The following is a 12,134-nucleotide window of genomic DNA, read 5'->3' as shown; positions in this document are numbered from 1 at the left end:
TAAAAGTAACAAAAGAATGGAAAACAGAAATAGGAGATGGGTGTGTAATAAGGGAAATGAATACAGGTTAGATTCCTGATTTTAAAACAATGACACAAAATTGATTATTTTACTCAACTCTGATAACTAAATATAGGGCCAAATGGATTATTTTCTTTTTGAAATATTTAAAATAATTATTTATCTTATAAATACAGGCTGCCTGCCTTTTGAATCTTTATAGAAAATGAGAGCAAATTAAACTTGAAATGCCAAAGTTTTCCTAGACTGTTGAATATGAATAAACCTTTTTTTTACTTAAATTTTCAAACTGTGTTTCACAGAGTAGTTGATGCTCCCAGAGCCATAGGTAGTGTTGGGAAAGCAGGAGAGGATGAGTGGGAGGATGAGAGGATGATGTGATTTTCCTATGGGGATTCTGAGTTAGATATCCATTGTTCTGTTGCTGAAAATGCTTGAGAAACGTGCTCGACATTACAGTGATGCTGAGCTCCCACTGGCCAGATTAACAGAAAACACATTTGTTCACAGACAAGGTGGGCTTCATGCAGGTTGGACCAGTGTGGTCACACAGGGCCCCAAGCTCAGAAGGGCCCTGTGTTTGGGTTTTAATGCTCTCTGCATGTATTGGAGGCTTGGAGCCTCAGCTCACAGGCGGTCCCACTCATAGGCAGCCCGGATTCCCACTGCCTCCCACCCTCCCTGGATATGTTCTCCACAGCCCGTCCCTGCCACCATGGCACCCATCTCCCCATTTCTCTTGTTCCTTTTCTCTACCCAGCAACCGCTGTTGTACCCTGCCTCTTCTGGGGGCCTGAATGTGGATGTGGGTAGGGTCCAGGTGATGCAGGCACCCTGCAGCATCTCAGGGCAGACTTGGCAGTGGCTGTCCCTTCCGTGGGCAGGCAGTGCCTCTATATGTTTGTTCAGCGGGTCACTAGGCAAAGGTGAGCTTCTTGCCCTCTCCATCCTGATAATGGACTTATCCAGGTAGGCTGTTATCTTTGGCTATCTCCAGTCCATCCTGAGTTGGGGTGGCAGGTCATGGGAAGGGAAGATTTATCTCCCTGCCTGCAGTTGGGACGTGGTGCTGTGCAGTGGTGGATTTTGTGCACCCCCCAAATCACGGGGCACCTGTGAGCATCTGTACCCAATGAGTATTCCCATGCCAAGAGTTCAACATTAAATAGCAACTAAAACGCCATGACAGGTTGAGAGAGACTTAGAAAGAAAGGAAAAACTCTATATTTAGTACCTTTGATGTCACTTTTTTTCCTCGTCTTTTGAACAAGGACCACATGTTTTCCTTTCACACTGGACCCTTGCAAATCATGTAGCTGGCTCTGTGTAGAGATTTTCTTTTCAGGCTTACTGTGTTGATCATTTCACAATGTATACAAATGTGAAATCATTATGTTGTACACCTGAAACTAATATGATGTTGTAAGTTAATTATACTTCAATTAAAAAAAAAGTAATAACTCATTGCAAGGTGAAGATTTAAAAAGTGGCAAGAAAAAATGACCCATCTCTACTGTTTACTGCTGCCAAGAATTCTATTGTGCTAATAAGCATCACTATCAGTTATATATTCTCAGACTTGAATCGTGGTTCAAACCATAAAAGAGTACAGTGGGGGAAAAAAAGTTAAATCATTAACTTAAAAGATCATACACTATGTAAATGGAAGTTTCAGTATTTGAATTTTGGTCTAACTGATGGCAAAGTTCATGCTTTTCCAACAGTCTTCCATAAGTAGGAGGAAAGATGAGTGAATGATGTCACAAAAGGCAAGGTAAAAAAAATTACTGAAATTAGAAATTGTCGAGAGCCGCCGCTGGGGAGGAGCCGCCGCTGCCGCCCAGGACTGGGTCCTTAGGGGGGAGGAGGTGAGAAGATGACGGACGCCCCCATTGCTGCCGACAGGAACGTGGAGCTCTGGAATATCAAAAAGCTCATTAAAACTTGGAGGCGGCCCTCGGCAATGGCACAAGCATGATATCATTGATCATTCCTCCCAAAGACCAGATTTCACGAGTGGCAAAAATGTTAGCAGATGAGTTTGAACTGCATCTAACATTAAGTCACGAGTAAACTACCTTTCAGTCCTGGGAACCATTACATTTGTACAACGAAGACTCAAACTTTATAACAAAGTACCGCCAAATGGCCTGGTTGTTTACTGTGGTACAATTGTAACAGAAGAAGGAAAGGAAAAGAAAGTCAACATTGACTTTGAATCTTTCAAACCAATTAATACGTCATTGTATTTGTGTGACAAATTCCATACAGAGGCTCTTATAGCACTACTTTCAGATGATAAGTTTGGCTTCATTGTAATAGATGGTAGTGGTGCACTTTTTGGCACACTCCAAGGAAATACAAGAGAAGTCCTGCACAAACTCACTGTGGATCTCCCAAAGAAACATGGTAGAGGAGGTCAGTCAGCCTTGCGTTTTGCCCGTTTAAGAATGGAAAAGCGACATAACTATGTTGGGAAAGTAGCTGAGACTACTGTGCAGCTGTTTATTTCTGGGGACAAAGTGAGTGCGGCTGGTCTCGTTTTAGCTGGATCAGCTGACTTTAAAAATGAACTAAGTCAATCTGACATGTTTGATCAGAGGTTGCAATCAAAAGTTTTAAAATTAGCTGATATATCTTATGGTGGTGAAAATGGATTCAACCAAGATATCGAGTTATCTACCGAAGTCCTCTCCAACATGAAGTTCATTCAAGAGAAGAAGTCAATAGGGCAATACTTTGATGAAATCAGTCAGGACACGGGCAAGTACTGTTTTGGAGTTGAAGATACACTAAAGGCTTTAGAAATGGGAGCTGTAGAGATTCTAATAGTCTATGGAAATCTGGATATAATGAGATATATTCTTCATTGCCAAGGCACAGAAGAGGAGAAAATTCTCTAACTCCAGAACAAGAGAAGGATAAATCTCATTTTACAGACAAAGAGACAGGACAAGAACATGAACTGATTGAGAGCATGCCCCTGCTGGAATGGTTTGCTAACAACTATAAAAAATTTGGAGCTACATTGGAAATTGTCACAGATAAATCACAAGAAGGATTCCAGTTTGTGAAAGGATTTGGTGGAATTGATCTGATTAACAAAAGAGAAAGAATTATTGAAGAAATGTTGATTGTCCAGCTGAGAATGGAAACCACATGGTTACTACCATGAATCCATAACAAATTATTTGAGCAAAAATATATTGTTCCTTTAGTTCAATGGAGAGTGAAATTTTAGAGAGATGTTAATAGGTGTTTGGGGATAGTATTTTTTAACTCCAGGTTTTAAGAGATCGTTCAAAATGATTATCTATCATGGCAAGCAAGATTTTCAACAGGTATACGTGTCAGAATGAAGGAGGTAAGGAAAAGGGCAAAAGGGAGTTGCCAGAAATATTCATTTTCTTGCCATTCCATAAGGGGTGTTTCTTTTCAAAACACTTGAGTATCTTCTGGGTAGGAGAATTTTAAAGAAATATCTCTAATAGATATGTGAGCTCCTACTATGTAAGAGGAGACTATTTTAGAGGCAGCGGTGAGCACAAATTTAAAAACAAAATGTTTACTATCTAACATGAAAAGGTATGTCCCAGGATTTTACTATAACAATGCTGAATGTGCATTTTTTCAAAGTCTTCAACATTTGAGCCCTCCTCTATCTCTGGGCAGGACCATATATGTACTTTTTCTTATGGCAACTGATATTTCTTGACATCAAGATATCCAAACCAGTTAAAGAGTCTCACCAGCTTCCGTGGTCCTCACTCTGAACCCCAATCCTCTTCCTAAAATGGGAACATTTGGGCGTCTGACTCTTGCAGGGCCCCTGAGCTGACTTTGCTCCCTTAGTGAGAAAGGGGTTGCTCTCACCTTCTAGTTCAGATTCTTCAGGATGAGCTGGTTTCAGCAAATGTAAGAATGTGCTCTTCTGCTTTTTGAGACTCTCTCTCAAGCAAAGATTGTGGGTCCACAGTGAAATCCAATTGTCATTTCATTTTGTTTTATTTGGTGTACAAAAGTGAAAATTTCCCGTTTGTTTCTTTTTAGAGCAAGCATGTGGGTTTCCTAAACAAGAGGGCCATCAGCCAAGGAATTAGTAGATCTGCTCATTTTACCTCAATGCAAACAATCTATCTTTTAGAAAATATTCAGTGGGTTTAGTCCGTCTTATTTAAGGATACTAACTGTAGAGCACAGGGAACTTTACTCAATATTCTGTAATGACCTACATGGGAAAATAATCTAAAAAAGAGTGGATATATGTATATGTATAACTGATTCACTTTGCCATACAGCAGAAAGCAACACAACATTGTAAATCAACTATATTCCAATTTAAAAAAAAAAACTAATCATATTGTATTACTCTTCTGTGATCGCATAAGAAGGAAAAGCTTCATAAACATGAGCAATGTCCCATTCTAGGGCTATTTCCCTGCAGCTCCCCACAAAGGGCAAAAGGAAACAGCACAGAGGAATGAGGAAGCAGCTAAGATGAACCTTTAGTGACTTATGAAAGTGATCAGGTATTTGCTTATCTGAGCGATAGATAAAATATTAAGAGGTGTGATTTCTTTTCAAAAGTTTGGAGAGGGAGGTGGTTGCAACATTAAGACTTATACTAGGCAAACAACCTGGTTAGATTTAAGAATCAATTGATCTGAACACTTGGATTTTATTAGTTAAGAAAGAAATCATTGATTTTATACTACTCATGTTTTATTTGGAAAATCTGTCATTCATTTGAAGGCTTATTCTGCTTTGCCCAGCCATATTGTGTGTATGGTTACACACATAGGTGCTGAGAAATAAGAAATGGAACTGGGTACAGAGCTATAGTCAAAGAATAGGGACATCATTTAGGTACAAGGCAGGGATATCTATTCCACAAACAAAATCCAGCAGCATGCAACCTGGTATAAAAGCTAGTAAAAACTCAGCTTGGAATGTAAATCCCAGCAAAGACTAAGCCAAAAATGTAAGTCAGAACAATGTAACAGTTGTTATTTATTAAGCTCATTTTGAAGGTGGAGAAACAGACTTGGACAAGTTAAGTGAGTCGCTCAAGTAGCCAGAGTCAGAATTCAAAATCTCAAGTCTACCCGACACCAAATGGGCTTTCTGGTCTCCCTCTCTGCCTCCATGTGCTGGACATCGCAGAGCCAGACACAGGTGGAGATACCCAGTTAATGGTCTGGGTAGGGAGGGGCCCCTGGGAGCCAGGTGTTTGATGGGAGCTCATTCTAATCTTTTCCAGACAGTGTCAGGCTGTCTCAGACATTCTGGGAGAGAAAACCACAATAATACATTTACACCTCCATGCCAATGTAAATTTATCTTCTTTAATCAACTCAGCAACTACACGGTTGGAACACAGCTCCTCATTCTCACAGAAAGTCAAATATTGCAACTCAGAATCATCCATAAGTGTTCTCTGCATTCATCACTGGACCTCTCTTTTATTACTCATAGTGTTCAATTAAATTCTGTTGAGCTGTTAATAGGTTTTATTCTTGTGTCTCTGAATGTACTAAGTCAATTTTGATTTAATAGTTGTTTTCATTTTACAGCTACTGTAAATTTCCAGCAAGTACATTTTATTGTCAGAGAAGGCCCTTTGCCACTAATTTAAGGCTTTCTGCTCTTTTGCTTCGATTTTTAGTAACTTTAATTCAAAAAACGTATTAGACAATCTATTTTCACAGAAAATGCCATACTACTCCACAAACATTTGTTCTCTTTATGATTAAAATAGCTGAGATTTGTCTGTATCTTAGAATTAGAAAAGAATTTAGAAATCATCCATCTCTGTCTGCACTTCATATGAAAAGAAATGGAGTATGAAGGCAGTTAAAAAATGTAGCCAAAGTCACACTACAGTAGCCAAAACAAACACCCAGGACTTGTGTCTACAGTCCATTGCTCCAATCTGCCATGCCCCTTATGCTGCCAGAGATCAAGCTGATTACATCAGAGAAGCTGACAAAACCCTGTTAATGTACTTACATATTTCAGCCATACTCAGACTACACTCAAAAACATTTTTTTTTAATTAGGCGAAATACATGAAAAATATGACAATTCATTACCATGTAATGCAAAATAAACTCGATTCTATTCCGATCCATCAGATTCATTAGCAAAAAATTGTTCATAACTTGAAAACGTGAGAATTTCTGAAAGGCCTACTCTGGTACAGGCTCTCTGCTTCGGCTGCAGTGAACATGGTTGGTCCCTTTTGCAGGACGAGACATGAATGTATGGAATACTTGAGGTAGTATACTACTCAGTGGACATTCAAAACTATTTTCTATTTACGACAGTGCTGCAAAATACCTGTCATTTCTATTTCACAGGTGGGGAATCTGAGTCTTTGATTCTGTGACAGGTGGAGTCACCAAGAAGTTGAGGGAAGAGAAGCTGCCTAGTAGGGTGAGGAGCACTGGAGAGAGGCTAGGAGAGTTTCCTCTGAGTTTACCCAGTTGGCTGCCCTTGGGTAAGTCGCTCTCCTCTCATGTCTTCCTTTCATCTGCTGTAAAATGAGGGTGTTGGCCTAAATGAATTTTATGTCTCATTCCAAGAATGAAACACCAGAATCCAAGTCTCTTGAGGCCTAATTTCTGTGACTACACAGCATTGAATATAGTCAATATAAAATGAGAAGTGCTATATTTAAAATAGATAACCAACAAGGACCTACTGTAAAAAAAATTTTTTTTAATTAAAAAAAAAGTATGAGAAGCCTCTTGAACAAGTCTAAAGGTTCTGAATGTGGGCCAAACAGTGAAGAAAAGAAGGAAACTGATGCTTTGCTAAATTTGAGGACTCTGCCGGAGACCCATTCATGCTCTGGAGATTTAAGACAATGCAATCTGGATTTACCTGTTTATAGATATTATTAGCAGTCACAACTAGGATGACAGCAGTGATAGGCACAATATAACCTGATATATGTTAGAGCATTACTGTGCTACTCTTGAAACTTTTTCCCCAATCCTTGCTAAAAGTACTATCTTCCTTAAATCAGCTATGCTATTCATGTGTCTTAAAATGGAATCTCTGCAAGTCTATCTTAATTGCCAAATCAGTAGTGAACATTAGCTGTGTTCACTGTTGATTTGGTAAGTAGGTGCAACTGCATCTGGATATAGTTCTCAAAGCTTTTACTTGTGGTCAAATGGGGTAAGAAGGCAATCAGCCATGTAATGTGAAGTGGTACCTATCTCCTATCACTTTTAATTGGATCAATTCCTAACATTTCCACTTTCCTACTCCCTCTCACTGCTGTGCTCCTGTCAAGGAGTATTGGCTGGATTTGATATGGGAAATAAAGGGAGAAGGTCCAAGCCAAAAACAATTCATTTTTTTTCATTTTTTTCCACTTTTAGTATCAACAGGCCATGAAGAGGCACAGATTTTTATTTATGTTCCTTTAGGGTCAACATGTTTTCATTTATTTACGTTTTATTTAAAGAAAACAGGGATATTGGTTCAAGATGGCAGAGTAGAAGGACGTGTGCTCTCTCCCTCTTGCGAGAGCACCGGAATCACAGCTAACTGCTGAACAGTCATCGACAAGAAGACACTGGAACTCACCAAAAAAGACACCTCACATCCAAAGACAAAGGAGAAGCCATAATGAGACAGTAGGAGGGGCACAATCACAGTAAAATCAAATCCTATAATGGCTGGGTGGGTGACTCACAAACTGGAGAACACTTATACCACAGAAGTCGACCCAGTGGAGTGAAGGTTCTGAGCCCCATATCAGGCTTCCCAACCTGGGGGTCTGGTAATGGGAGGAGGAATTCCTAGAGAATCAGACTTTGAAGGCTAGTGGTATTTGATTGTAGGGCTTCGACAGGACTGTGGGAAACAGAGACTCAACTCTTGGAGGACACACACAAAGTAGTGTGCACATCAGGACCCAGGGGGAAGGAGCAGTGACCCCATAGGAGACTGAATCAGACCTACCTGCTAGTGTTGGAGGGTCTGCTGCTGAGGTGGGGGGGTGGCTGTGGCTCACCACGGGGACAAGGACACTAGCAGCAGAAGTTCTGGGAAGTACTCCTTGGCATGAGCCCTTCCAGAATTAGCCCCACCAAACAGCCTGTAGCCTCCAGTGCTGGGTTGCCTCAGGCCAAACAACCAACAGAGATGGAACTCAGCCCCACCCATCAGAAGACAAGTGGATTAAAGTTTTACTGAGCTCTGCCCACTACAGCAACACCCAGCTCTACTCACCACCAGTCCCTCTCATCAGGAACCTTGCATAAGCCTCTTAGATAGCCTCATCCACAAGAAGGCAGACAGCAGAAGCAAGAAGAAGAATTACAATCCTTGCAGCCTGTGGAACGAAAACCACATTCACAGAAAGACAGACAAAATGAAAAGGCAGAGAACTATGTATCACATGAAGGAACATGATAAAACCCCAGAAAAACAATGAAATGAAGTAGACAAAGGCAGTCTTCCAGAAAAAGAATTCAGAATAATGGTAGTGACCATGATCCAGGACCTCGGAAAAAGAATGGAGGCAAATATCGAGAAGATGCAAGAAATGTTTAACAAAGACCTAAAAGAATTAAAGAACAAACACCTAGAAGAATTAAAGAACAAACAAACAAAGATGAACAATACAATAACTGAAATGAAAAAGACACTAGAAGGAATCAATAGGAGAATAACTGAGGCAGAAGAATGGTTAAGTGCCCTGGAAGACAGAATGGTGGAATTCACTGACACAGAACAGAATAAAGAAAAAATAATGAAAAGCAATGAAGACAGCCTAAGAGACCTCTGGGGCAATATTAAGTGCACCAACATTCACATTATAGGGGTCCCAGAAGGAGAAGAGAGAGAGAAAGGACCTGAGAAAATATTTGAAGAAATTATAGTTGAAAACTTCCCTAACATGAAAAAGGAAATAGCCACCCAAGTCCAGGAAGCACAGAGAGATCCAGGCAGGATAAACCCGAGGAGAAACATGCTGAGACACATAGTAATCAAATAGGCAAAAATTAAAGACAAAGAAAAATTATTAAAAGCAACAAGAGAAAAATGACAAATAACATAGAAGGGAACTCCCATAAGGTTAACAGCTGATTTCTCAGCAGAAACTCTACAAGCCAGAACAGATTGGTGCAATATGTTTAAAGTGATGAAAGGGAAGAACCTACAACCAAGATTACTCTACCTGGCAAGGATTTCATTCAGATTCAACAGAGAAATCAAAAGCTTTACAGACAAGCAAAAGCTAAGAGAATTCAGCACCACCAAACCAGCTCTACAACAAATGCTAAAGGAAATTTTCTAAGTGGGAAATACAACAGAACAAAAGGACCTACAAAAACAAACCCAAAACAATTAAGAAAATGGTCATAGGAACATACATATCAATAATTACCTTAAACGTGAATGGATTAAATGCTCCAACCAAAAGACACAGGCTCACAGAATGGATACAAAAACAATACCCATATATATGCTGTCTACAAGAGACCCACTTTAGACCTAGGGACACATACAGCTTGAAAGTTAGGGGATAGAAAAAGATGTTCCATGCAAATGGATAGCAAAAGAAAGCTGGAGTAGCAACACTCGTATCAGATAAAATAGACTTTAAAATAAAGAATGTTACAAGAGACAAGGAAGGACACTACATAATGATCAAGGGATCAATCCAAGAAGAAGATATAACAATTATAAATATATATTCACCCAACATAGGAGCACCTCGATACATAAGGCAAATGTTAACAGCTATAAAAGAGGAAATTGACAGTAACACAATAATAGTGGGTGACTTTAACACCTCACTTACACCACTGGACACATCATCCAGACAGAAAATTAATAAGGAAACACAAGCTTTAAATGACACAATAGACCAGATAGATTTAATTGATATTTATAGGACATTCCATCTGAAAATAGCAGATTACACTTTCTTCTCAAGTGCACACAGAACATTCTCCAGGATAGATTATATCTTGGGTCACAAATCAAGCCTCAGTAAATTGAAGAAAATTGATATCATATCAAGCATCTTTTCTGACCACAACGCTATGAGATTAGACATTAATTACAGGGGAAAAAAGCTTAAAAACACAAACACATGGAGGCTAAACCATACATTACTAAGTAACCAAGAGATCACTGAAGAAAGCAAAGAGGAAATCAAGAAATACCTAGAGACAAATGACAATGAAAACATTATGCTCCAAAACCTATGGGATGCAGCAAAAGCAGTTCTAAGAGGGAAGTTTATAGCCATACAATCCTACCTCAGGAAACAAGAAAAATCTCAAATAAACAATCTAACTTTACACTTAAAGGAACTAGAGAAAGAAGAAAAAAAAAAACCCCAATGTTAGGAAAAGGAAAGAAATCATCAAGATCAGAGCAGAAATAAAAGAAATAGAAACAAAGAAAACAATAGCAAAGATCAATAAAACTAAAAGCTGGTTCTTTGAGAAGATAAACAAAATTGATAAACCTTTAACCAGACTCATCAAGAAAAAGAGGGAGAGGACTCAAATCAACAGAATTAGAAATGAAAAAGAAGTGACAATGGACACTGCAGAAATACAAAGCATCATAAGACACTACTACAAGCAACTCTATGCCAATAAAATGGACAACCTGGAAGAAATGGACAAATTCTTAGAGAGGTATAACCTTCCAAGACTGAACCAGGAAGAAATAGAAAATAGGAACAGACCAATCACAAGTAATGAAATTGAAACTATGATTAAAAATCTTCCAGCAAACAAAAGTCCAGGACCAGATGGCTTCACAGGTGAATTCTATCAAACATTTAGAGAAGAGCTAACACCCATCCTTCTCAAACTCTTGCAAAAAATTGTAGTGGAAGGAACACTCCCAAACTCATTCTACAAGGCCACCATCACCCTGATACCAAAACCAGACAAAGATACTACAAAAAAAGAAACTTACAGACCAATATCACTGATGAATATAGATGCAAATATCCTCAACAAAATACTAGCAAACAGAATCCAACACTATAAAAGGATCATACACCATGATCAAGTGGGGTTTATCCCAGGGATGCAAGGATTCTTCAATATACGCAAATCAATCAATGTGATACACCATATTAACAAATTGAAAAATAAAAACCATAGGATAATCTCAACAGATGCAGAAAAAGCTTTTGACAAAATTCAACACTCACTTATGATAAAAACTCTCCATAAAGTGGGCATAGAGGGAAACTACCTCAACATAATAAAGGCCATATATGACAAACCCACAGCAAACATCATCCTCAATGGTGAAAAACTGAATGCATTTCCTATAAGATCAGTAACAAGACAAGGATATCCACACCCGCCACTATTATTCAACACAGTTTTGGAAGTCCTAGCCACAGCAATCAGAGAAGAAAAAGAAATAAAAGGAATACAAATTGCAAAAGAAGAAGTAAATCTGTTAACAGATGACATGATACTATACATAGATAATCCTAAAGATGCCACTAGAAAGCTACTAGAGCTAATCAGTGAATCTGGTAAAGTTGCAGGATACAAAATTAATGCATAGAAATCTCGTGCATTCTTATACACTAACAATGCAAAATCTCAAAGAGAAATTAAGGAAACACTCCCATTTACCAATGCAACAAAAAGAATAAAATACCTAGGAATAAACTTACCTAAGGAGGTAAAAGACCTGTACTCAAAAAACTATAAGACACTGATGAAAGAAATCAAAGATGACACAAACAGATGGAGAGATATACCATGTTCTTGGATTGGAAGAATCAACATTGTGAAAATGACTGTACTACCCAAAGCAATCTACAGATTCAGTGCAATCCCTATCAAATTACCAATGGCATTTTGTACAGAACTAGAACAAAAAATCTTAAAATATGTATGGAGACACAAGAGACCCCAAATAGCCAAAGCAATCTTGAGGGAAAAAAACGAAGCTGGAGGAATCAGACTCCCTGACTTCAGACTATACTACAAAGCTACAGTAATTAAGACAATATGGTACTGGCACAAAAACAGAAATATAGATCAATGGAACAGGATAGAAAGCCCAGAGATAAACCCAGGCACCTATGGTCAACTAACCTA

At 38.8% G+C, this 12,134-nt stretch overlaps 1 pseudogene across 1 annotated transcript; it reads left to right on the top strand.

The window, feature by feature from the left end:
* The first annotated feature begins 1,882 nt into the window (after positions 1-1,882).
* LOC309628473 (eukaryotic peptide chain release factor subunit 1 pseudogene) lies at positions 1,883-3,196 on the top strand (annotated as a pseudogene). Its single transcript has one exon. The product of its transcript is annotated as a eukaryotic peptide chain release factor subunit 1 pseudogene (transcript).
* The last annotated feature ends 8,938 nt before the right edge of the window (positions 3,197-12,134 follow it).

Source organism: Balaenoptera borealis (assembly GCF_965194805.1).
Source record: "Balaenoptera borealis genome assembly, chromosome: 4".
Taxonomy (NCBI): domain Eukaryota; kingdom Metazoa; phylum Chordata; class Mammalia; order Artiodactyla; family Balaenopteridae; genus Balaenoptera; species Balaenoptera borealis.
This window is presented reverse-complemented; position numbering and strand designations above follow the sequence as displayed.